Raw genomic sequence first — 26,225 nt, 5'->3', positions numbered from 1 at the left:
TTTCTAAAACCAAGCCCCATATTTCCATATACCAAGCTCTTAAATCTCCTCTAATTTATTCCATTGTGCCTCATAAATAGTCAATTTCTATGTTTGCCATGACATAAAGAGTGTTCAAATCTCTCTTTATCTGATAAACAACTTTGGCTGCACTTTGAAGTCACCAGAGGAGCTTTACAAAATACTCGGCCTTGTTCTGGAAGAAGATTTGAACATTAAGAGTGGCTAAAAGAACTTAGATAATGCAAATGCTTAAGCTTCACCTGAGATCACTGAGTCAGAACATCTGGCCATGGGATCCGGGCACCATATTTTTTTCAAAGAGAACCACTGTTTGAGGTAGTGTCTTATCCTTCCATGTGGCAGCAAACTTTATTGTTCGGTTTTCTAGAAGAAGACTACACAGTTAAGAACTGAGCGACATTGGTTTAAGATGTCTCAGGACTAGGGTTGTAAAACATTTATGGGTGATGAAACCTTCTTTTAAGTGATGCCAGTTGCATAATAGTGGTGGATCCTTATGACCTAAACAGTGGTTTTAACCCTGGCTGTATATTAGAATCACCTAGAGAGCTTAAAAAGAAAAAAGAATAAAACAAAAACATGCCTGGACCTCACCCCAGACCAATTAAATCAGAATCTCCAGGGATAGGGCCCATATACTGCCTGTTTTATTTAAAGTTTCTCAGATTATTTTAATGAGTAGCCAAAATTGGGAACAATTGGCTAAAAGGAGAATTGCAGAATTTTATTTCCAATTACTTTCCTGCTCTTATTTTTGGAGTCACACTGATCTACTCAGTGTCCAGTATTCATACCCAGTCCTAACTTTAAGTCTGTGGTTCTCAATGATTGCATGAGTACCTGTTCTGCCTTCTTTTATAAGATATCTCAACCTTTTTCATCCAGCTAATGACTTACTTTGTATGCAGAGCCTTCCTTTATCAACCCAGGTTTCAGTGACTGCTTCTTTTGTAATGTCCTCTAATTTTAACGTATATACTCATCAGTGAGAGCAGGAACAATGCTGTATTCATCTTTATGTTCCATAGCAAGCAGTGTCTACCCATAGCAGGTTTTTAGGATACATTTGCTGTTGCTGATTGTGTTTTCTTTAGGGAAGGCGAACAGATTCCACTTTGTGGAGGTGGTGAAGAAATGAAGGAACTCAAACTCTCATTTACCTCTATGTTTTTTCTTTTCATTTGTTGCATCTTTATGAGAGTCCAAGCTATTAGAGAAGGATCCTATGTTGGTAGGGTTTTCTCTATTAACATCCTTATTTCCCTTCCATGCCATGGCGAGATGCTAGATGTTAGAACATCAAGTGCAATGTTCACTATGACAAATATTTTAAGCCAAAAATCACCGCTTTGTGGGGGCCTAGAATTGACCACAGCTTGATAATATATTTCTTGTTTCTAGATCTTCTTTGTCATTTTCTAAACATCTCTTGATGTTCCCTTACTTGGAAAAGGAATCTTAACTCTATCCCAAAGCTCACATGAGCCATTTTGATATTTATCTTTGTGTGCATCAGACCCTGTGAGGGCTCTCTCTGTAGGCCCTGTTTGCTAAGTTAGTACCTAAAACTTTCAGAGTTAGGATTTAAAGAGTAGCAGAATAATTGTTTCTTGTAAAATTTTTCTCCCTACTTTATTTTAAACCCATTTTAATTTATTAATGAAACACTTTAGTTAAATTATGCAGGCTAGGTACATTTAGAGTAATGAAACTTTCACCTGAAGTAAAAACAAGTAATATTTTTAAATGTTTACAATTCATATTCCTGCAAACACAGAACTATAAATATAAGACATATGTACATATGATTTATATTGCTAATGCACATGCAGACCCTTGTAACATGTCCATTTCAACACTAAATATTTAAATTTTCCTAAAGATGCCAACAAGTTGCTAATTCATGGTAATTTCATTCCGCTCTAAAACCTTACAACGATTTCAAGTATAACTGGTACATAATTTTCGGTACTGATATTGAAGCCTCAAGTTAAGAATTGGAAAACTACTTTGTAATTATGTGGCTTTTAATATCTCACACACTGATAGTGGCTGAAGGAAGACTTGTTTCATTTTGTACATTTATAAATTATTTACCTGTTCTGAAGTTCTTGAATTTGCATTCATATATTCAAATAATATCTCATTTTATGAGCATTTGCCCATGGCTGAAAAATAATAGTCTAATAAAAACAAAATCAAGTTATTAGTCTTTGCTTTACAATGTTCCTGAGAAGTAAATCTCATTTTAAAATTGTTATTTCTAATTTCTAGATCTTTTGGTGACCTAATTCATTTGAATTTTAGAGGTCAAGGCTGTTTTCCTTCCTCCTTTCCCCGCCCTCTTTCTCATTTTCTCTCTTTCTTCCCTCTCTGCTTTCCTTCCTTCCTTCCTTCCTTCCTTCCTTCCTTCCTTCCTTCCTTCCTTCCTTCCTTCCTTCCTTCCTTCCTTCCTTCCTCTTTAAATTCTGGGACTGCGACTTAGGTACAACACATACAATTCCAAAAAAAATTTTAAAAGAAACTTACACAAAGATATATTGAAAATATAAGTGAAGAAAAATCACACCTAGTTTCTGATACTATCTTTGGGTTCTAGAAAGGAAATAAATAGTTTTTGCCTGCTCATTACTCTTTCTACCTTTAGGGAACCATTATTCTTCCCCCATGGTATATTGTCTTGAGGGAAGTGTCAACAAGAAACTCTGTCACCCTCAGCCAGAAGATGAGAAGGCAGTTCACTTTAATCAAATTCCAATCTTATGCCTGGGAATTTGAATATTGAGTGGAATGATGAAGGGATGAAAAATGGAGCTGATTTATTGTGTAGATAATGCCTACTGCTTAGATTCCCAATGAGATTATGGTTTCTGAAGTTTTGTCTATTTTCCATAGAATCTATGTCTTTTCATACTTTAAAAATATACTCTTTTTTCTTTTTTTCTGGGAGGCTGAGTCTTATATTATACTGTTTGTTAGTAATGTTTGCAATTCATGAACTCTAAAAGAACTTGTAATTTCTGAGATAATCATAGATTCATAGGTATTTTATATCTGGAATGTACTCAAGATATCTTTTAGTCCAATATTCTCATTTTACAGATAAAGATGCCTGATTTGTCCAATGTCATATAGATATTTGGTGGTGGAACAGGAAATAGAATTAAATTTGTTCTCTTCTAAAATTTCATTCCAGTCAGTTCAGCAATTCCCACAGAAAACTTTTCTGAAATTCGCAGTTTAAAATTACTACACCTCTTCTGAACATAACACATCTTATCTTTTATTGTAATGATTCAATTATAATTGACCCATAAATAATACTGGAATTAGGAACATCAACCCTCTGCACTTTTGAAATTCAGCATATCACTTTTGACTCCCCCCAAACTAATTATAGTCTTCTGGTATCTGCAGGAGATTGTTTCCAGGACCCCTGCAGATACTCAAGTCCCTTATATAAAATGGCATAGAACAGTGTATAGAGTTGTCCCTCCTCGTTCACAGATTCCAAACCTCATATCGAAAATACTGTTTTTGGATAAAAAATACTGGAGTTGGTTGAATTTGTGGATGTAAGGCCTATGATATGGAGGGCTGACTGTATACTTATTGAAGAAGCCCTGCAGATAAGTAAGCAGGTCTGTGGAGTTCAAACCTGTACTGTTCAAGGGTCAACTTAGTAGCTTCCTGTCTATAGTTCAGATTTTGAACACCTTTATGTCAGGGATTTTATTTTCCATTTTTGCTTCCCGGGATTAAGACAATGCGTGGTTTCAAATATGTTATAAATAAATATTTATCCATGTGAATAGACATAAAAGACATACTCAGGTAGAGTCAATCTAATAAACATAATACACATAGTAGAATATTCACTCTTAGGAGTTGTATGCTATTCGAAACTCCTCATTTTATAGATAATGAGATTGAAACCAGAGTTGAAATGAACTACTTAAAACCACAGAGCTATATTTTAGGAGAACCGAGAATAGAATTGGATCCTTATAAGACCCTTCTATAGCAACTCTAGTTTTCCGATACCTTTTTAGCTAGAAAAGTCTTTGCTGAAATTAAATGGTATCCAGCCCACTACATCAAATTGTTAGAAGTAGAACTGCTCTGGTATTGTTGATGATGTTGGCAAGTGCAGAAGGAGGCAGATAGAAGGGCCTGGAACCATCCTCTACCTCCAGACACTGGGGTTACCAACCCTTGGAAGGGTTTCATGGAATACAATTTGAAAAATACTGTGCTATACTCTGTCCCTTTGGTTTCTCTTCTAGCATTATAAATAGTTAACAAATGTACAAATGAACAAAACATAATCTCTCTCTCTCTCTCTCTCTCTCTCTCTCTCTCTCTCACACACACACACACACACACACACACACACACACACACACTGCTTATGGCCTGTCTCTTAAGCAGAAAGTTTTACCCACTTGGGAACCCAGTGGGGATCAGAGGAGGGAGTGTCATTTTCAGCCCAGCATTACAAAGTGCTCATTCTTGTACTTTGAGCAAAGGAAGCACAGCCAGGCAGGTCTCCCATGGCACATCTGCAGGGCCACATCTCACAGGAAGTAGTGCAGCTCCTCGAAGATAAGTTTCACTGGGGAACAAAGAAGGATTTTGTTCACTGCCTCGAGAATGATGCATTGAACCTGAGGTTGGCTTTTCAATTCATGTAGCTAGAAATAGAGCAAAAAGACCCAATGTGCTCCTTTCTTCTCAAGTCAGGCAGAGTGGCATCTTCTCCTTGCCATCTAATGAGATTGAGAAAGCACACTCTCCCCTTTTCTGTATCAATCATTTCTGCTACCCCCATCACACTTCCTGAAATCAAGATTAATAAACTTTTACAATTACGCTGATTTCACACATTTTCCCTCTTTTGGGAATTTGGGCAGTTCGGCATATTGACAATAAGATGCTCCTAACAGTGGAAGCTATTGAACGTAATAATTCAATTAAAGTACCATAGAGTCATAGTGTTGGAGCTTTTCTTCATGTATGAAAGAGTGCTTGTTGAGTCAAGACAGACTTGGTTTGACATCCAGTTTTCCTTTGACTAGATATTTAACATTGACCTTGAGCACTTTTCTTACTTCTCTGTCCCTGAATTTCCTCATTTGCAAAATGGGAATAATGATATGCCCCACTCTCACTTTAAAGATAAAAAACTTAATCCCAGAGAGGTGGAGTGTTTTGCTTAATGTCCCACAGCAAGTTGGTGTCAAGGATATTTGGGTAAGGCTGATTATGCGCACTCAAGAAACTGGCCTGCTGGTGTGGCAAACATCTGGCTCTCTGCTTTATGTTTTCATACCAACTTTAGGGACACAGGTCTGACCACATTTGACTTTCCAGAAGTTATACATTTCCTGTGAGATAATGAGGTGTGGTATGGAAGCAGGGAGGATTTATATGGCAGTTAAATGTAGTTTGGTATCAAAAATATGATTGCATTACTGAGTGTGGCATAGCAAAGATCACCTCTGCCCTCTTGCTTTTGGCTGAATCAGCAGATATAGTCCATGATTAAGGAAACATTGTCAAATATTTCTTTGTAGTTTAATTTTCTTATTCTCCATTACCTACAATGCCCTTGCCTTTGGGAAAAGTGATAAAATAAACATGGCTTTTTATAAATTGGTTTTGTCCTTCCCACTTTTTAGGGAACAATCAAGGAATTCACATTGGCTTTCGGGTGGATTATCATCTTTGACTTGTTGCCTGTGGTAATGAGTTGGCTAAGTAGGGACTGAGAATCTCCATTCAATATAAACCAAAGGCTTTTTAGCAGCTGAGAAAGTTCTAAAATGTAGAGATCACTGTCTCCTCCACTCCAAAACAAGGAATGCCTTTATTGCTCACAGCAGACACTTTCTAACAATCAGAGAAGTTCCGTGAGTTGGGTCAAATATGGATTTGTGAGCTCTCAGTCTTGGAAAGTGGGTAAACATAAACTAAATGTTTCCTTTTCAGGGATACTATCAAAGGGATTCTTGCATGGAGATTAGGCAGTCCGGGGCTTAAATATTAATTCTTCCAATTCATTCTCTAAATTCTGATTCTCAGTTTTCTTATGTGTAAAATAGGGCTGACAGTGTTTACCCCATTACGTTGTTCTAGGGATAATATAAAATGCCTAGCATGTGATAGGTCCTTAATAAATATAATTCTCTAGTTGCTTCCTTCTTTAGAGACACAGATATTTGATCTTCAGAGTAAACATCTTTACTAATGGAAAGAATTAATGGAAGAGATTTCAGGCACTGTGGGAAAATCATTTTGAGAATGGTAATATGAGCAGCTTTGTGAAAAGTCAAGCTTCTATATTAGAGAATGATCTATCTCAATGTTCTAGATCTATGTACAGTCATTTGCAGCTCAGGAGAGCATTGATAGACCAGAGATTCTGAGTCTTCATTGAGGGAATGGGGTATTTATATTAGCAGCAATATCATGGACATAAGTTGGATTGGATGGGGTGGGGCAGGGGCGCAGTGGTAAGAAACAAGGGTTCAGGTTTTTTAAACTTAGTAGAATGAAGTCTTCTTCTGCTTTCCCAGTTTTAACATCTATTTTTGGCATTCTTGAATTACAACACTCTTCATAGGTTTCGACTTGTGTTTATTGATTTGTAAGCTTCATGAAGGCAGGGAAAGCAGCCAGCCTATTTAGTTCTGTACTTTTAGCCTTTACACCGTGCTTAATTGAGAGCCACTCAACAAATCTTTGCTCAGCTGCTTTGTCAGTTAAGAGCGTGAGCTGGAATGTTTAACTGTCTGGGTTTGCATCCTAGGTCTGCCACTTGCTATTTAACTGTGCATAGGTTATTCACTTAACTTTTCTGTGCCACAGTTTCTTCATTTACAAACTAGAAATAGTAATTGTAGCTGTAGTGTTTGAGGATATAAACTGACAGACAATATGTGTAAAACACCCAGCTTAAACTATATCTGAAAAATATGTGAGCTTAATAAAGTTGGTGATAATGTTACTGTTGATAATGGTGAGACTCCGGAGGGCAGAGTTAGGATCAGAGTTTAGCAGTAACATGAGGTATTTTTCAGGACAAGGTAAGGAAGAATTTTCTAAGAGGAAATGGGGATATCCAAAGGCTGTATAGGCTGTCTTTAAAAGTTGCGAGTTCTAGTAATCAAAACAGTGTGGTAATGGCATAAGAACAGACAGATCAATAGAATAGAACTGAGAGTCTAGATATAAACCTATACACATATGGTCAATTGATTTTTAATAAGTGTGCTATGACCATTTAATGGAGAAAGAATAATCTTCAACAAATAGTGCAAACAACTGGATATCCGTATGCAACAGGATGAAATTGTATCCTTACCCTACCTCATACCATATCTAAAAATGATCTCAAAATGGATCAAAGACCTAAATATAAGATATAAAACTATAAAACTATTAAAAGAAAACATAGGGGTACTCTGCATGACTTTGGCATTGGCAATGGTTTCTTAGACATGACTCGAAAAGCACAAGCAACAAAAGAAAAAATAGATAAATTGGACTTCATCCAAATTAAAAACTTTATTGCTTCAAAGGATATTGTTGAAAGAGTGAAAAGATAGAATGGGAAAAATATTTGCAAATTCTACCTGACAAGTTCTAGTATTCATAATATATAAAGAATTCTTACAACTCAACAACAAAAGTCAAGCAGCCCGATAAAAAAGAGTACAAAAGAGTGGAATAGACATTTATCCAAGAAGACATATAAATAGTCAACAAGTACATGAAAAATTCTCAGTGTCATTAGTTATTAGGGAAGTGCCAATCAAAAAGCATAATGAATTTCTACTTTATACCCACTAGGATGGCTATAATTAAAAACAACAGAAAATAGCAGGTGTGGACAAGGATGAGAAGAAATTAGAAATTTCATACATTGCTGATAAGAATGTAAAATGGTTCAGCACTGTGGAAAACAATTTGATGTTTCCTCAATAAATTAAACAGAATTACCATGTGAACTAGCAATTCTACACCCAGATATATGTCTCAAATAATTGAAAACAAGTGTTCCAAAATGTGTGTAAGAATATTCACATTAACACTAATGACAATAGCCCCAAAATAAAAATAACACAAATGGCCATGAACTAACAGATAATAAAATGTGGTGTAACCATATATCGGAATATTATTCAGCCATAAAAAGGATGAAGTACTGATATGCTAATACATGGATGAACCTTGAAAACAGTATAGTGAATGAAAGAAGCCAGACCTAAAGGCCTCATATGGTATGTTTCCATTTATCTGAATTGCCCAGAATAGGCAGATTATAGAGATAAAAAGCTGATTAGCAGCTGTGGGGAAGGAGGAAAGGGGAGTGGCTACTTAAAGGATATGGAGTTTTCTTCTCTGGAGATAAAAAAATTTTCTGCAGCTTGATTCTGGTAATGGTTATACAGCCTTTTGAATGTACTAAATGCCTCTGAATTGTATGTTTTAAAATAGTTAAAATGGTAAATTTTGTTTTATGTATTATACCACAATAAAAAAGAAGTAACAGGTATTTGAACAGAGACTGAAAAACAACTCACTAGGGATGCTGTCCAGGCAATTCCACAGGGTGGTAAAGGTTGGATGAAATGACTTTAAAGGAAGTCAGTGAACTGTGAGTTAATAAAAGCTCTGCCAATGGGGTTGGGCAGGCTGGGGAGCCAGTGTGCTAGGTCCTGGCTCTGTGACCCTGGGTATTACTTAACCCTCTCTGTGTCTCATCTGTAATGTGAGGACAATAATTACAGGGTTGCTAGAAAGATTATGGTGAGAGCACAATGCCTGACACATGATAAGTGCTCCATGAAGGCCAATCACTTTTCTGGTTTTGGGATTCTATGATTCCTTAAAGGAACTTTCCTAATAATCAAAAATACATTTTAAAGATAATCAAGACATGTTTTGGGTGCTTTGGGAGGTTGCTTAAAATCAGGGTAATGTGAAGACAATACCTCCTTTCCCATCTTCTAAGGAAACCCACTACCACCAGACCTGTTTTCTAGGCTTGAAAGGACTTTTGTTCCTCATCTCTGTCTGTTTTGCTCTGTTTTCTTCAAAATTCAATTCTGAATGGATAGGAAAAATGGTCCAAACCACTGTCAAACCACTTTCTTAGTTCTTTCACAATTGGTTTCTGGAAAATGTCTCTATGTCCAGCTTACTTTGTGATTCCAAGCCCTCCTTATGTTTTGGCTTCAGACTTTCTATAATATTTCAGTTTGTTATGATTCTGACTATAAATGGTCAGTCACCTTCATTTCCTCTAACTAATTATATCCACAAGGATTTCCAAGGCCAAGATCAGCACTTCTATGGGCCTGTGGTATTTTCAAAGAGCTCACACTTATGGAATTGCCAGAAAGCTACAATGGAAATTCAAAACGCAGGTATTCATTAACCTCTGAATACCCAGTTTATGAAGGTCAAACATCCTTCGTAAGCTTGGCTTATTTCAAGCAGGGATCTGGGGCAGAATCCCCTTATGCGGGCCATGGGGAAAGAAGGAATTACGACTCTTGTTCATCTCATCCTCTTACTGTGGAGGCAGTGGCTGAGGGATTAGTGAGGGGGATTAGGAGTCAGGAAAAGAGATTATGTTCTTGAGAATCCTACATCTTCACAGACAATGTATCATGGTTACATGTTCCAGAGTCTGGAATTTGGGAACCTAATCTAGATTAGAAACCTGGCTCTGCCTTTTAAAAACTATCTTTTACAATTTTGTTTCCCTAAGCAAATTGCCTAACCTTCATAAGCTTCAGTTTCTTCACTTATAAAATGAATGATAAAAATATTTATCTTGAGGAGTCACATCAAGGATTAACTGAGATAAAATGTGTAGCACTTTACCAATAATAGTTGACATTTTTTGAGTACTTTGCATCTGAAACTTTTCTATGTTTTGAAGTTATAACTTATTTAATCACAGTAACAAGAACACCACTCAAGTTTTCATTGTATGGTTATAGGAACTGAGGCACAGAATAAAGGAAATACCTTGTCTAATGTTCAGAGCTGGGTAGTGTTTGGAGATAAGAGTCAAGCCTAGGAATTCTGGCCCTAGTGCCTATGTTAAGTATGAAGTGATATTGCCTTCTCAGATATTCTTTTTTTCATACAAAGGCTGAATTTCCACTATTACATGGCTTTCAAAAGAGTTGTTGCCAGGAGAGGGAGAGGGAGATGAGATGCATTTCTGATATTTCTGAGATTCTTAGGATCTGGTCTTAGTGCTGAAGCACTGTTTTGCATCACCATCATGACTTGACTTGGCTTTTGAGAGTTTTCCTGGGAATCTAACTTTTGTTTACAATATTTTTACTATGAGAAAAGGCGTTCAACATTTCAGAGGATAGATTGACGCAAGAATATTTTTCATTAGTACTTATGTATAGTAGTGGTGATAGTGTAGTGTAATTTTCCTCTTAGTGAAGGCAAATATGCTTAGCATCTCTTTGCATTCTTAAAATGTTTAGCATGAGATGGGGAGGGGAATTGGAATTTTTTTTTCCTGAAAGCAGAAAACAATGTAATTAGTGGGAAATTTATCCATAATCTTGATCTTTAAAATCTTTCTTCCTTTCATTCCATTAAGATTGCGTTTTTTTTTTTTTTTTTTTTAAGGAAGGAAAATTGCAAAAGCCAGACTACTAAATTCTCTTTAATGACTGAAGTTAATAAGAAATGGCTTTCGTATTTCATCCAGCCTCTCAAATAATGGCTGTGTTGTTTTGATCTCAGAAATGTAAGGGAAGCTTTATATTCAGAGATGGGCGTCCCTATCTCAAGCACCTGAGTCTGCATTATGTATTTGAAAACCATTTACAATGTCCCTTCCCAGAGTGTGAGGCCATTGATGCTTTGATGTGGTTAAGTAATTTAGTACAATCATGTAATAGATTAAATTAGATTTCAGCTTCCTTGAAATTTTTGAAGAATACACATGAAATGAGTACATCTATAATCTTGTAGCACTGGGAGAATTTTCTATTTTTCTATTTTTATTTTTCCCTAGCAAAGTGCTGGTACAGAAGGCAGTAGACTTTTCTCTTAATCTTGAGTAGAAGCAAAGGAGAAACTGCTGAAGTATTCATGTCTGATGAGAGAAAATAAATGAGTATGGGGAATAAAGAGGAAGAGAACTTCTAAGATACAGAGGAAGAAGATGCGTTATTTTTCATAAAGTAAATATGTGGTAAGCAGGATTAGGAGCAAGAGTAAAGATTTTGCAAAGGACTTATAAATAGGCAGATCTGAGTTTTAATCTTAATTTTGCAATTTTCTTATTTTGTTAATCTTCCTGAGATGGTTCCCAAATTCATAAAATTGGATTCACAATATTAAAGTTGAATTAAATGAGATGATGCAGATAAAATACCTGTCAGAATGCCTGGCAGAGTCAATGTTTAATACCTTGTTCCTTTCCTTCGATTCCTAGAGTGGTTTTGCCTCTAATAACTTTGAGCAGCTCACTTCATGTTTATAGGAATATTTCCTTATTCTGAATCCTGGGTCTCAATACTGACTGTAAAATCTTGTAAAAGATACTTAACTGCCCTGTGCCTCTATTTCCTGATCTAGAAAAGGTAGACAATAGCACATATCTCATAGATTCATTCATTGACATAACACATTTATTAAGTACCTACTATTTGACAGGCTATATTCTAGGATCTGGGGCACATGTATGAGCAAATAAAATAAGACTATTATAAAGTTGAAAGGAGTTAATAGATACAAAACAGTGCCTGCCATAAAAAGATCAGTCAGGATGTGGTTCCATAGTGTAGTGGTTAGCATACCTGCTTTACACACAGAAGGTCCTGGGTTCACACCCTGGTGGAGCCACATAGTCCATAGTCTATGGCCATGCTGTCCTGAACAAGCCCAATGTCTGATCTTGGAAGCTAAGCAGGGTTGGGCCTGGTTAGTACTTGGATGGGAGACCACCTGGGTAAGACCAGGTGCTGTAGGCATAAATAACAATAATAAAATAAATAAATAAATAAATAAATAAAAAGATCAATCAGTAAGAGGTGTTATTATTATAGAAATGAGCAAATAGTATTTTCTATGGTCTAAATTGGACTGGATTTTATTATGTTAAAGCATATTATTATTCAGTTTTTTTTCTCACAAATTTTGGCTGTTAAAACTGTGGACTTACTAAGGTTTCAAGAGCATCTGCTTAGAGTTGACAAAAGATGCCTGTTTTTGTAGTTTAGTCTTTCCTGAGTTGATCTTTCCCACTTAGCCTTAATTTTACAAGGCTGTCAGAGAATGTAATTTCCAGGGCAAAATGATTTATAAGGGAATGAAAAATACATCGGTTTAAAATCATATCTATTATATCAGGTACAGAATACATGTTTAATAACTAATTAGTATTTATAAATAATTGTAATTATTTCTTCTAGGAATTTCTAAAAAATTGACCTAATAAAAAGTATAAGTCAAGCAAATGACTTGGCAGTGATATGACCCTTTGGCAATATAGCTTCTTGCAGATGGAGATCATTGAGGGTAAGTAAATATTCATAGGAAACCATGAAACATATACTATGAAGGTTAATAGTATAAATAAAAATCAAGCTGTCCTTGGAAATGGTTATCCTTCTTCAATGGAGGGCCCAACTGATTGACCAGAGTGTGTTAGAGAGACAGGGTTTTAAGAGACCTAATCCAGAATGTGAGTAGCAATGAGTTTCAGCATGTTTCTATAGTACACTGTTGGTTATCTGCATAACGGAAGCTTTGGTGGTCCATGCATTTTATTGGAATGGCATTAAATTTTCTAAATGCCTCTCTTAGTCTGAGGGACTGGAGTTCACCTGTTAGGTAGGCCTGGTGCTACAGGAAGAAGTTTCTCACTCAAAGATGAAAATCTTGGTAGTTTATCACATGTAAGCTAAATTTGAGCAGAAGTTGGGTATAATAAGTGAAAGAACTCTATGTGTACTTGGAAACTAGAATATGGTTCCATGTTTGGGAGAATTGCGGTGACCAATGAAGATTAGCAGGTTGAGAATATGTGAGGGTTATCACAGACATTTATTTGAAGCAGACATTAGAGTCTTCAACTTAGTATCTGGAAAAGTGAGCTACATTTAATGGTCTAAGCATTAATGGATAAAATAGCCATTACTATTTAAAAAGTTTTTCATTCTACTATTTATCACCATCTCTAAAAACCAAGTGGTAATCTGTGAGTCCCAATGTGCCTCTCTTTTCATTTTTCCTCCACAATGAAATTAATATATTTGCATTTAAGAATTTTGCTATCACCTATGCACCGCGTTTATTTAAAGACAAACAGACGAACATGAAGATCAGCCTCGAATTCCATTGGCTGTGGAAGCAAAGTCATTTTGAACACCTGTGACCAATGCCTTATGCATGAAAGTCTCTGACTGGGATTATAGCAAATCCTTTCACTGTTGTAGGGATGTAAATCCAGGGAGGGATGGCTCTGAAAGATTTGATGCTTGTCTATTGAAATCAGAGTGGGTGCAACGTGAAGAATCACCTGAAGTGCAGCTAATCATAACACCTACATCTGATAATAAAAAGGAGCCACATGGAAGCTGGTAGGAGGGGCAAAGTCCCAAATCAGATCACCAGGAGGAAGAGCGAGGATACAGAGGCTCTTCTGAAGGAGAGAGGGGTCCTGGTATCATCTGGGGGCTCCCGAGCCCAGGGTCTCCCAGCCTAGGGAAGAGGAGATTCCAATAACTCTGACTGTAGAAAATAGAGGGTATTCTGGCTGTCCAAGTGAGATGGAAGGTGACTCTGAGTCCCTAGACATCCCTTTGAAGGATCTGTGCAAAGGTTTTCCGACCTGCGGATACTCACCTGGGACATTGGTGGTGGGTCTGAGTTTCGCACAGGATTCATTCTGAAGTCTCCATCACCTGGAGTCAGAAAGAGGGCTGGAAAGGTAGCCACCATTGTGCCTTAGTCCGGCCCCCCTACAGACTATGCCAGCTTGCTAGTGCAGACTCCTCCCACAGAGCCATTAGTTGACACTGGTCTGAGGGGGTCAGCCTGCCTAGCCTAACCTTCAGACTGCCAGGGGCAGTTGTTTATGGTTGGCTGCCAAGCCTGGAGCTGAGTGATTCAGAGGAAAGTAATAACAGCGGGGCAGCCATTGTTGTGAGTAGCGTTTCTAATCCCACCAACAGTGGCTGGCACTGTGAGCCCCATTTCAGAGAAAAGGTCAGGCAGATCACTACTGCCAACACGAACTTGGGCAGATATCAGGGACTTGTGGGCCAGTCCCAAACAGTAGTTGGTCTTGCTGTGATCTGGGTCATCTGCAGGAATTTACGATAGTTACCAAATTTCCAGCAAGACTGAGATTGTTTTGATCTGACAGCCACTGTCTCTATGCTATCCCACCCCACCTAACCTGTAGACTGCCGGGGCATTGTTATTGGCTTGCTGCCAAGCTCATCTCCAAGTGATTCAGGACCCAGTGTTCAGAGCTGGGCGGCCATCTTTGTGAGTGGCCTTTCCAATCGCAACAAAAGTGGCCAGCCCTATCAGCTACATTTCAATTTCCAGCGGGTAACCAGTGCTATGAGCTGCATTTCAATGGAAAACATGGTGGAGTGAGAGACATTCCCAGATGTCTCCCCTTGAAATAACAATAAGCTGATCATCTAAAACTCATCAAAAAATGCCCAAACTGCACACCAGCATGTCTGAGCGTGGGATCTACACTTAAGAACTACAACAGGTACTTTAAGGCATCATATAAAGCAAGGATCCAAGAGGCTTAGATGCCACCTACTGGAAACCGAAAGAAAAGCGCCTTCTTTGCAACAGACTACAGACAGACCTTTATATAATAAACTTTCTTTCTGGAAAACAGAATAATACACTTCCATTAATGACAAGGCAGAGAAATAGTTAATTAAACACAATGAACTACTAAGGTTACAAGGCATCTCAGAAAGGAGAAAAATCTCGAAAAAATAAGCTTACAGACGTAGAAATATGCGACTTAAATGACAGGGGATTTAGAATAGTACTTCTGAAAAAACTCAATGAGATTGAAAACAAATCATAACAATTTCAGGAAGTGAAAAATCGACTAGATGAACAGAATGAGTTCTTTAGCAAGGAGACTGAAACCTCAAAAAGAACCAAATAGAACTTCTAGAGATGAAAAACAAACTGCAAGAGCTGAAAAATGAAATAGCAAGCTTGGGAAATAAGAGTTGACCAAATGGAGGAAAAAATCAGTGATATCGAAGACAGAAATCTAGAAATGCATCAGAAGGAAGAAGAAAAAAACCAAAGAATGAAAAATAATGAAAGAGAAATTCAAGAACTAGCTGATACCATCAAGAGAAGAAACATAGAAATAATAGGCATTATCGAAGGCGAGGAAAAGGAGCAGGGACTAGAAAGCATTTTCAGACAAATAGTGGACGAGCGTTTCCCAAATCTAAGGAATGAGCTGGAGCTTAAAATTCAAGTCAACAGAACATCCAATTATCTCAACTCAAAAAGGCCTTCACCAAGACACATTGTATTAAAGTTATCAAAAATCAACGACAAACATAGAATTTTCAAGGCAGCTAGGGAGAAGAAAGTGGTAAACCCATTAGATTATCATCAGATTTCTCAGCACAAACCATACAAGCCAGAAAGGAATGGAATCAAATATTTAAACTAATAAGTGAAAGGAACTACTGGCCTAGAATAATGTATCCAGCTAAGCTCTCCTTTAGATATGAAGAAGAAATTAAGACCTTTCCAGACATACAAAAATTGAGAGAATTCTCCACTACAAGACCTGTACTACAAGAAATACTGAAAGAGGTCAGGATACCTAAAACAAAATAACAAAAACAACAAAAATACATAATTAGAAGTAAAATGATTATCGGACATATAAAAGCAGAGGAGTGCAACCCTTGCTAAAAATAGAACATTATAGCTTAAATAATAAGAAGTGAATTGTTATAACAAGATAGTAATGAAAGTTCAGCATACATAAGGACAAACTGAGACAACACTGTCTGAAAAGGGGAGGATACAAAGATCCGAATTTGCAAAAGAAAATGGAGAAAAGGCATGCACAAAAGAAAATGCATGACTATATATATAACTATCCTTTTCATATTCATAATGGTAACCACACACCAAAGATTCAGAGCTGAAGTATATAACATAAAACAAGAAGAACCAGAGGCAAAAGCCAACCAAAATAAAGAAAATAGAAACACAGGACAAGGAAGCAGAGGAAACACTGAGCTACCAGAAAGCAAAAGATAAATTGGCTATAAGAAGACCTCATATTTCAATAATCACCCTAAATGTACATGAACCAAACTCACCAATAAAAAGCACAGAGTTGCGGATTGGATCAAAAAACAAAACCCAACCGTATGCTGCCTCCAGGAGACACATCTCAGCTCCAAAGACAAATATAGACTCAAAGTGAAAGAGTGGAAAATGATATTTCAAGCAAATGGCATTCAGAGAAAAGCAGGAGTAGTGGCACTAATATCGGACAAAGTCGACTTCGAAATAAAAAAAAGTAAAGAAAGATACTGAGGGACACTTCATAATGATAAAGGGAGTCATGCACCAAGAAGACATAACACTTATTAATATCTATACTCCCAGTCAGGGAGCCCCGAAATATGTAAAGCAATTGCTAACAGAACTAAAGAGAGAAACAGACTAAAACACTATTGTAGTAAGGAATCTAAATGCCCCACTGTCGGACATGGACAGATCATCCAAACAGAAAATCAACAATGAAATAATATCCTTAAATGGCCCATTAAACCAACTGGACATAATTGACATTTACAGAGCCTTCCATCCCCAAACGGCTGCTTATACATTCTTCTGTAGTGCACATGGAACATTCTCAAGAATCGACCACATAATGTGGGATATAAACCTAAAAGCAACAAAGGAACAGGGCAAACAAACAGAGACTCATGGACATGGACTATAGACTAGTGGTTACCAGAAGGTGGGGGTGGAGGAGGAGGGGGGAGGTAGATAGGGTAGAAGGGGTCAAATATAGGAAGGCAGGAGGAGAGTGAAGTGGGTTAAAGGGATCAAATATATGGTAGCTAAAGGAAACTGGACTTTGGGTGGTAAACACACAATAGAATAAACAGATATTAAATTATATTGTACATGTGAAAATTATATAATTGTATTAATATTACCCCAATAAACTTAATTAAAAAAAAAGAAATCAGAGTGGGTGGGACTACAATCCTGCAGCATAGATAAGGCAATGGTGCCCAAACTTGGTTAAGCATTAGAATCACAAGTGAACTTATTAAAATGCAGATGTCAGATCCCTCTCACTGAATTAGTGTCTCTTGGGGTGAGGGACTCCTAAATTTGTAGTTTGTATTTTCTTCATATTTTAATCTGGAGCACAGAAAAGTTTAGGAACTATTGGGACAGTGCTTCAAAATGATTTCACTCTATTAAATTTTTCCAAGTGTGGTCTGGAGTCCAGTTGCATTTGAGTCTTGGAGTGGGAGGGTGAGGGCAGAATTAAGGAAGGAATGCATATCAAAATGGAAATTCCTCAGTTTCACTCCAATCCCACTGAATCTTCATTTATAACAAAGGCTTCAGGTGTTTTTTCTTTTTTTCATTAAGATTTCATTTTTTTTAAGAGCAGTTTTAGCTTTACAGCAAAATTGAGAGGAAGATACAGAGATTTTCCATATACCATTTGTCTCCCTACATACATAGCCACTCCCATTATCAATATCTCTCACCAGAGATGTACATTTGTTACAATTGTTGAAGCTACATCAACACAACATAGTCATCTAAAGTCATAATTTTGTTACGGTTCGCTCTTGGTGTTGTACATTCTATGGGTTTAGACAAACGTATGACGACATTATCTATCTTTATGGTATTATCCAGAGTATTTTCACTGCCTTAAGAATCCTTTGTGTTCTACCTATTTATCCTTTCCCATCTCCCTAATCCCTGGCAGCCACTGATCTTTTACTGTCTCCATAGTTGTGCCTTTTCCAGTATATCATATAGTTAAAATCATACAATATGTGGCCTTTTCACATTGACTTATTTCACTTAATAATGGGTACTTAAGGTTCTTTTATATCTTTTAATAGCTTGATAGCACATTCTTTTTAACACTGAATACCATTCTGTTGTCTGGGTGTACCACAGTTTGTTTATTCATTCACTTATTGAAAGATACCTTGTGAAATACCGGTTTTGGCAATTATTAATAAAACTACTATAACATTTGCAGGTTTCGTATAGACATAAGTTTCAATTCTTTTGGATAAATTCTAAAGAACATAATTGCTGGACTGTACGGTAAAATTATATTTAGCTAGAAATTAGAAACTGCCAAAATGTCTTCCAAAGCAGCTGTGCCATTTTGCATTCCCACCAGCAATGAATAAGAGCTCCCGTTGCTCCACATCCCTGTCAGCATTTGATGTTGTCATTGTTTCAGATTTTGGCCATTGTAGTCGGTATGTACTGGTATCTCGTTGTTTTAATTTGCATTTTTTGGATGATACAATGTGAGCATCTTTACACATACTTATTTGCCATCTTTTTATTTTGGGTCAATCCCTTGTCATATGTGTTGTTTGCAAATATTTTCTCTCAGTTTGTAACTTGTCGTCTTATTCTCCTGATCAGGTAATTCTTATGTCAAAAGAGTTCGAGAATGCTAGTGAATGTTCTCTTATGAATAGAACAATGATGGAGGAAATCCACATTATTCAAATCGATCCTAACGATCAATTAGGGTGGGAAATGTCTCAGCCAGAGCAGTGGGGAAGGGAGCTAGCTACACAGGGAACCTACTGAATCCTAGGCAAGATTGTTGGTAATTTACCAATTTAAGCTAATTTTTTCTTGATAACCATAATATGAAATAAATACTAAGATATTTGTTATAGAGGGCCTTAGTTGAGGTCTTAGAAAAAGTGGAACCAATGTAGGTTCTAACTGACAACAAGCTACATGCCTGATTATACCATACCAAATTGCCAATAAATCTATACTGAACTATTTGTTAATCGGTAGAACTAAATTTTAATTTTCACTCTGATAATATCTGTCTTTATGTTGTTAGCTATGTCTCTGGGCCTCAGTTTCCTCACTCTTTATAGTCTAAATGTTATATGAGGACATGGCTCTTTTTTTGCAGTAGTCTTCTTCCTTAAATATCTAATAAAACACATTGGACCACAGGAAAAACATTCATGGGAATTGAGCCTGGCATATGAGGCTCATATGTTCTTGTCTCTTCTAAGTAACAGTCTGAAGTCAATATTTAAATGTTTAAAAAAGAATTTTACTTTCCACATGTGTACAGACAGCCTGAGACAGAAATTCAATGTGTTGAAGATGTATTGGCATTATTTATTTACTTATGTAATTTAGAATGCCTCCACAATCCTCTGTGCATGGTAAAAATTAGGGGCATTTACTTCTAGATTCCTGTTCTATTTATTATGCAGACTCCCTCATTCTAGAACTAAATGCTTCTGAAAACATTAGCAGTGGCATTTAGGCAGCCAGGAAATTTCTGGCAGCTCTTTAAGTCACCCAAACCTATACCTAAACTATCCTCATAGACCAGCGGGTGACTGAAGCCATGACTCAGATGCATATTTTAATGCCCTTCAATGTGGCTGCACTTTTCTGAATTATTTTCTCTGGCTCAAACTCATTTTGCCCCATTCTGTGGCCCCTTCAGACTTAGCATTCATACCCCGGGTTTTCTCAAGGTCCTTGGCTTGACTTACTCTTTCATCTCCTTGCATTCCATTTTCTTAGCCGTGGCCCCACAGAACTGGTAAGGCCAGCATTCAACACTCAGTACTTAGTGGTGATTTGCTTTATTCATATTTCTGTGTCTCCATAGCTCCCTGACCACTGAAGGATAAGATGGAAAAGGGCTTTAACGAAGATTACAGTGATTATACACTGGTTTGCCAGCACTGATCCTTGTTTCCTTCCTTATGCCAGCATAATTATTAATAATGTTTCTTTTCACTTACAAAATGGTCCTCATTTATATGATTAACTTATATTATCACTTCATATATGATATTCTCTGTCCCATGAAAGTGGTCCTATAGTGTCACACCAGTGTCCAAAAGACACAGAATTATAAACCAAATAAAAAGCTGCCTCTGATAAATTTTCATGTATTATGGAGCTTTTAAAAACAACTACTCCTAGCACAGTCCCTGGGGTACTATAGGCATAAACAAATGGAAGTTATTGTATTATAAAATTTGGTCACTTGTCACATTACCTGGGTTAACATGGATCGTAAACCCACAGTGAGTCAGCCCAGTATATTGTCTGCCAAACTCTGTTAAAGGGAATCCCAGTACATACTTTCCAGTTTAAAATGAAGTCCTAAACTTTTCTGACCAACTCATCCTTTCTTTTTTCCACTGCCTTGATTGCCTTACTTAACCAATTCTGTAACTCAATTTTAGATAAAGAGTAGGAAGTGTTAAAATGAAAGAAGGTAATATTGCAGAAGAGAAAGAACTCAGAGGTCTGGATATAATACGTGTCTGTAGCTAAAGCCACCCAAGGTAAAGGAAGAGAGATAGCACATGAGAAGAACATCTGTCAGAGTTATACAAGTGATGATAATTTTATTCAAAAAGAAGAGGGGTTCAGAGTGAGGAGGATGGGAAAGATTGAGGGAGCTCTAAAACTCCTTTTTTCTTTTGAGATGTCTGGCTATGGTGAAGGCCTCTGTGTTTCAGATGATGTAGGAATAGTGCTCTCCCATCTTGGGCCCAAAGGAAGTGTATACTCTCTGAGGTGGCCAGATTCCAGGTCTCGGAATGAATGGTAAGCCTTGGAGCAATCACATGTCCTCTTCTTGGAATGCATTCCTGGGGATTTGTGGTCTCCCCATCTGGGCTGCAGGTGATGGAGTGGGATTAGATCAGGGAGGAGGAAAAGGCCCAAGAGGGAATCTGAGACCCCGGGCTCGGGCTCGGCAGGAGCTTTAGCTAGATTAACACAAAAGCAGCAGTCATAGCCAGGCAGCATGCTTGGGTATAGTGCTGGAACAGTTGGGGGTGAGGATGGGTATAGCCAGGCAGCATGCTTGGGTATAGTGCTGGAACAGTTGGAGGTGAGGATGGGTTCTAAGCAATAATAAAGGAACACCTTAGATTGAAAGTGAAAGAGCAGATAAATTTTTAAGCAGCAAATGTCAGAGGAACCATGTCCAAGTATATAGACAAGAGCAAGAAGGAAGGACAAGGGTTTGATCATAAAGAAGACATCTTGGGCATGAAATTAGCTGCTAGGTACTCAAGGAAAGATCAGCAACTGTGACTCCTTAAACATAACAAAGAACTTGTAAATGAAGGTGCAAGTTTCTAAATAGAAGTGCTGTGTTCTATATCCTGACTCAGAAGTGCTTGATTTAGAGAGGGCTGAACTTAAAAAGACTGGTTCCAGTCTTAGGTCTACCCTTAACTTCTTATATGTGTTTGGATATGTTCTATTTTGCCTCTGTTCCTTTACTTTAAAAACTTGAGCTATAGATCTGTGCTATCTAATATGGTAGCAATATATTACTTAAGTTTAAATTTAAAAAATTAAATGACAAAAATTCAGTTCTTCACTCACACTAGTCACATTTCAAGTGGTCAGCAGCTACATGGGATTAGTAAGTAGCTACCATATTGAGCAGAGCAAGTAAGGAAGATTTCTAACATTGCAGAATGTTCTTTTGAACAAATATTGCCCAAATTATCTGTAAGGCAACTTCCAGCCTAGATTTTTTCTGAGTCAGTTTAGAAACTGTAAAGAAAGTTACTGTGTGTCAGGGGTAGATGCCATTGCTGCCCATCCCAGGATTCCTCTCTGAGCAATCTTTGCAATGCAGCTCCCTTTGGCCTGGTGGAGATTTTCTCAGTTAACTGAACCACACAGTCTGAGGCTCTTTCTACCCAATTCTCTGTCTCCCCCTCTCCTTGTACAGATATCAGATCTGCACAGCAGCAGTTGCCTAATTTTTCTCCTTCTCCCTTTATCTTATATAATCATTGTTTTCAGTGTTTCACTTGTATTTCTAATTTCATCTTGGAATCTCTGTTTTGGAGGATATGAACTGAGTGAGAATGAGGGAAGGCTATTTATGACAGACAATTAGGATCATCAAAGAATATGACAGCAAGTCATGGTCTAAGCAGGCACCTAGGCCTGTCTGATTTTTTTTTCAGAGTCCTTCATAGCTCTCTTTCTAGCCTTAAAATTGTTAAAGACACCCAACAAAAGATTTCTTAGCTTTTACTTTTCTAGCCTCTGCCTTCTGAATCTCTAACTCTGTCTTGCCTATTCTCTTGGAGCAGACTCTATAGTTCAAAGCTCATATTTGATCTCTGGCTAGCTTCATCTTTTGATAACATTTTATTCAAGGCCCACCCTTGTTCAGGATAGAGGTCCAGATTCTCCTTTTGTCTCTACTCTGTGGTCTTAATCACTTGACTCATTCCCAGCCTTGGGCTTTCTAATCCCAGCCTGGGCAAATTAGTAGGCACTTTCTCACCTGGAAGGGAAGGTAAACAAGACTGCAAATGAAACTCAGTGCAAGAAAGTGGGATAGTCCAACATGCATAAGTTAGATGTGCTGGTCTAGGGGTGTAGTTGAGTTGCAGAAGAGTATGCAGAAGGCTACAGACCAGTCAGTAGGATTTTCTGATGGTCCTCTAGGCTTTGGAGTGGAAGTGTGGAAAATAGGAAAGGATCTAAGAGGGCAATGGTAGAATATGTCATATCAGTCGTTCACTTTTTCCCTTTTAATATTGAATAAGTACTTGTGTTACACTTGATCCTGTGCTAGCTGGAAATGAAAATATAAATTAGCAGAGTCCCTGCTCCTGGTCTTCATGGTCTAGACTTTAGACTTAGAACAGGAATTCAGAAACTCTATCTGAGGCAGAAAACAAGCAATAGAGCTGGAAGAAAACATCACGGTTAAACCATAGGTTAAGAGAGAATGGAAGCCAAGACCTAGGAAGTGGCTCTAGGACTACTCAAACTCTTATACCTCAGACAGCTCTGGATTTTGGACTTGAGAATCAAGCAGCTCCTGCTTGGAGGAGAGAAGAACAGTAGTAGTTGGAATCCAGGAAGAGCCCAATGCTGGTCTCCCTAAATAGAGACTTTGAAGATTTCAGGCTGCTACAGCTTCTGAGTGACAAGCAAAGTGTTGGAAGACTCACAGAAGTGTTCAGCTGGGCTTCTGATTATAATTCATTATTCTATAAGAGCTAGCATTTATAGATCAATTCTGTTTGAAATATTTATCAATTGAAATAAACAGAATTCATCCAGATAAATAACTTGCACTATTGGTAGGTGTAAAAGGATATAGATATGGCTGATATAACAGAGGCACAAAATAAAAGAGACGTATGCGAGGTAAACATTCAGTTCTCTGCTCTGCTTTATGAATTCATGAAGGAAGGACCCAGGCCTCTTCTCTCTTGTTGCTCTGACAGTCCGAGGTGATACTCTCAACCACATAGTCCAAGATCGTTCACCACCATGCCTGGATTCCTTCCAGAATGAAGAGGGAGAGGAGAATGGGGTGAACATGCCTTTTCCCTTAAAGGTGGAGCCTAGACATTACATACGTCACTTATGCTCAGATCCCACTGGTCACAACTTACACTAAGGGTCCTTGGAAGACTCCATGTGCCAAGGTGAATACAATGGATAATAGGGGATAATTTCCATCAATCCTATGTGCATGCTTAATTTACAGAGTGTGGCCCATTTCCAGCATTGCCCTCGGTGGGATTTCTAAACTTTCTTTTTGCCACCACCATCCCTTGAAGTTACCTCTATTAATACTTTATTTTTTCACTGTGGATTGTAACTCTGTGTTTATTTGCATCTGTGAGCTTCTTGCCAAGCAGAAACTATTCATATCGATTATGTGCCAAGCCTGGCACAAAGTAGGTACTCAAAACATGGGATATCTGGCTCAGTAAATGCTTGGTGAATGGATGAAACCCTTTAAAAGTGAAATGTTACAAAATACCTGCATATAAAGAGATGTTCAACTAAAGGTGCTTTTTTCCCCTTTGTGAGGACAGGCTGAAGTCGTATTTTTTATTTTATATATATATTTTTGCAATTTTTGAGATAATTTGAAAAAAATCTACTCCCATTATTTATGATTTACTGAAATAATGACTCAGTAGTTGCAGAAGTTACAGATGTGGCATTCACTGTGAACTTCAGCCTCAGACCTCTCTAAGCAGTAGCTCACTCCATGTCTCTGTGGGTAGGAACTGGACAACCTTTTCTGGCTTGGTTATACCAAGTGGAAGTAACATCTTTCCCACCCCCTGCCACATCAAAGGAGCCCTGGGAGCAGGGAGGAGTGTTATTGTGGCTTTTCACTTCAGGAAGCAAGCATAATGATGCTATTCATTGCATTAACTGCAAAAAACTATCATTAAGTCTTTGAATGTCTTATAATCATGGGGAAGGGAACTAATACTTTGGATTTCCAAATATGCCAGGCACTTAGTGACCACCATCTCTTTTAATCTTCTCAATATTCTATGAGAAAGGTAATTTGAATCCCCATTTTACAGATGGGAATTATCTCAGAGAGATAAAATATGTGCTGATGTGTTGTGGGGGTTGAAACTGGGACCTGCCTGTCTGAAAGCCTATACTCTTTCCATGATGTCAAGTGTCTATCCCTTATATTTCTAGACTATACTTTGTAATTCATAAACTGCCTTTGTAACACCAACTCTGTTGACCTTGACAACTGTCGTGTGGGGCGGGGGAGGCAGGGCTTTTGGTCCCTATTTTGCAGCTGATGAACAGAGGTTCACAGATTAACTCACTTGTCACACATCACACTGCTATTAAGTGACAGCCAGACCAGGTCTTGACGTCGAAAGCGCTTTTGCCTTGTCCACAACCACCTTATGCAGAGATTGTGTAGTTGGTAGGCGTAGATAAAAGAAGTTGATTAAAGATATCAAATGGTGTCATAGTAGTGTCCAAGAGAGGTGACCAATTAGTCTTGATTTTCTATAGACTTTCCTGGTTTAAGTACAGGAAGTCCTGAGTTCTGGGAATATCTTTGACCCTGGGCCAACTGGGAAGGTTGGTTCCTGTGACAGATAGGTTTTCTTGAATTTCAGAGAAATCAATAATTTTCTTTGACAACTTATTATGCTAAGGAAATAACACTGAAAATGCTAGATTCTGAATAATAAGATGATTATTGTTGGCTCAAAATTGTTTATTAAAAAAAGTAAATTCCAGTGGGGAATCTAGTATCTCAGAGTTCAAGAATTTGCTGCAGCTGAACTGTATCTTTTGGTGATGCTTCTGTCCTGTCAGTCCTCACCTTAGCCAGGACTACTCTGTACCATCTGTGTATTTAGCCATCAATGTTCTTAAAGTTTGTTGTCCATAGAATCACGTGGAGAGCTTGTTAAAAAACCAATTGATCCAGCCCCAGGGATTATGACTCAATAGGTCTGGGGTGGGGCTGTGAACTTGTACCTCTAACAAGATCTCATGATACTGATTCTGCTAATTTGTGAAACAATCTTTGAGCAGCCCTTGGTGAGTTCGATAGTCCCTAAAGTGGGAGTATAAAACAATCCATTGGAGTATGGGAGGAAAATTGAACATTTATGTATATTGAAATTACCAACATTTTGTGATTTTTAAATAGTAAAGGGATAAATAATGTATTAGTACAGTAGCATATGAAAATAATTTATATGTAAATAAATATAGATAATTAGATGTGCATATCAAAAAGAGCTCGGGAGAATTGACCAATCAACTTCTCTGCAATAGGGAAGGGTGCACCTTCTACATCAGCATCACCTCTATGCATCTGAACATACATCATGGGAGGAAGTTGGGGCTGCATTTCCAGCAGGCTACCTAAGTGATTTTTGTGCATACTTAAATTTTGAGATCCCATATCTAAATTCTGGGATCCATTCTATGGGCCAGTGGTTCTCAAGGTGTGGTCTTGAGGCATTAGCATTAACATCACTGGAAATTGGTTAGACATGCAAATTATCAAGTGCCAGTTCAGGTAGATTGAATTGAATATTCTAGGATTTTTA

At 37.7% G+C, this 26,225-nt stretch overlaps 1 long non-coding RNA gene and 1 pseudogene across 1 annotated transcript in view; both read left to right on the top strand.

The window, feature by feature from the left end:
* Positions 1-26,225, top strand: part of LOC107518346 — a 391,518-nt gene that overhangs the window by 18,043 nt on the left and 347,250 nt on the right. The gene's annotated exons all lie outside the window — the stretch shown is intronic.
* LOC118605142 lies at positions 11,931-12,047 on the top strand (annotated as a pseudogene).

This window comes from Rousettus aegyptiacus, unplaced genomic scaffold (assembly GCF_014176215.1).
Source record: "Rousettus aegyptiacus isolate mRouAeg1 unplaced genomic scaffold, mRouAeg1.p scaffold_m13_p_1, whole genome shotgun sequence".
In the NCBI taxonomy this organism is placed as follows: Eukaryota; Metazoa; Chordata; class Mammalia; order Chiroptera; family Pteropodidae; genus Rousettus; species Rousettus aegyptiacus.
Note: the sequence above shows the minus strand (reverse complement) of the source record. Positions and strands in the feature narration are given on the sequence as shown.